Here is a 1,692-nt window from a genome sequence, read left to right as displayed (position 1 = left end):
TCGTGCGCATGCTCAGTGCACACCATCGACCCACTTGCGAGCGGACAGCCGCTCGCGAGTGGGTCTGAATCAGGCCCATATTTAGGATGATCGGCAAAATGCAGGCAGTAATTGTCAATTGTTATTGTGATACCCCTGAAAGTGTATAGGCCAGTTCATAGGAGTACATGGTAATGGATATTAGATATATAGAATGCATTGTCTTTTAATATAATGTCAAATCATATATGTACACAAATTTTATGTAAAAGCATGCCAGTCATATATAAACATGTATGTGCTGTTCACTTTCGGGTTCTTGAATTGTCTCTTCATATTGGTGGTTTTGGTATTTTTGCTGGTGATCACGTGGAGAACCTCTGCTATGTGTATAGCGCCAATATCGCTTACGACGTGTGGCATATTTGCTGCCCTGAACTGGGGCACCACCAGGACCAGTGACATTGGCTGCCTGTAGACCTTTCATTCCGTGGATCACATCAAATTCTACGGTCTCTCCTTCTCCCAGGCTTCGATAATATTTTCTGGGGTTGTTCTTTTGGATGGCTGAATAATGCACAAAGATGTCTTGCTTGGTGTCTTCACAATTTATAAATCCATACCCACATCTTACATGGAACCAGATGACTTTTTCCAGAAACCTTTCCATCCTGGACCTGAGGATCATCATCTACGATGGCGATCAAGTAATTTTCACTAAGATGACATGGTTTACCATATCGGAGCCACCATTCTCCATTGGTTGGTCCTACTCCTGTTCTCCCCAAGGCTCGGTCTCCATCCTCGGGGCATTGGAGTTTAAATTCTCCATACAATTTCTCTCTAGGTGTCCACTGCGGTTACATTTACGACAGATCGGGCGTCCTAGAGAATCGAATCGGTCAGTTGGTCGGCGCCCACCGGTACTTGGAGGAGTCCACCAATTGGAGGTTGCCCTTCTTCTTTCCGTGCGCCACTGATTTTCTTTAGGTTCTGCATGTTGTCGAGTGAGTTTTTTCATTTCTTGACACATCTCTGTCATTCCCGAAGCCAGTTTCTCCATCTGACTGGTTACATTCTGTAGGTGGTAAGGTGTAGATGACTGAGCACTTTGTACCGCCTTTTCTTTTGCTTTAGTAGGGGCTCCTATGGGTACTTCTTGAATTATTTCCTGAAAACCTGGCATTTCCGGAAATGTAACTTCCTCATCTCGAGTATATCCTACAACTCTAATGGATGCTTCCTTAAAATCCAGGAAGGAATCCCTGGGCATTTGTAACCATAGAAGGCGTAGTTGAGTTCTGGTACCTTCTCCTCTAGCACCCTCAATGAACTGGCTAATTAAAGTCTCGTCAGGACTCCTCACTTCATTATCATCCATTGATTGTATGCGTCATAGAGCTTCCTGAAGTCCTAGTGCAAAATTACGAAGGGACTCACCAGTTTGTTGCTTTTGAGCATAAAATTCCATCTTCAGCTCTGATACAGTTCGTGTGTCAAAGGTATCAGCTAACCTCTGTATAATTTGATCGATGTTTCACCTCTCTTCTCTGGGCCAAGAGGTAACTTCCCTCAATACTGAACCCATTAGCTGACCAATTAAGTCTCCACTTGCTGGCATTCTGTCAATGGGTATAGTCTGAAAATACTTTTAATTTTATGCTTAAATTCTCTTAATGAATTGCCATCAGATTCCCCACCTGGGTCATCTCC

The 1,692-nt window shown here is 43.7% G+C and overlaps 1 pseudogene; it reads right to left on the bottom strand.

Annotated features, from left to right (window-relative positions):
• Positions 1 to 259: 259 nt before the first annotated feature.
• Positions 260 to 670, bottom strand: LOC148543145 (Y-box-binding protein 1 pseudogene; annotated as a pseudogene).
• Positions 671 to 1,692: the final 1,022 nt, after the last annotated feature.

Source organism: Taudactylus pleione, unplaced genomic scaffold, assembly GCF_031769625.1.
Source record: "Taudactylus pleione unplaced genomic scaffold, aTauple2 ptg000006l, whole genome shotgun sequence".
NCBI classification, from domain to species: domain Eukaryota; kingdom Metazoa; phylum Chordata; class Amphibia; order Anura; family Myobatrachidae; genus Taudactylus; species Taudactylus pleione.
Note: the sequence above shows the minus strand (reverse complement) of the source record. Positions and strands in the feature narration are given on the sequence as shown.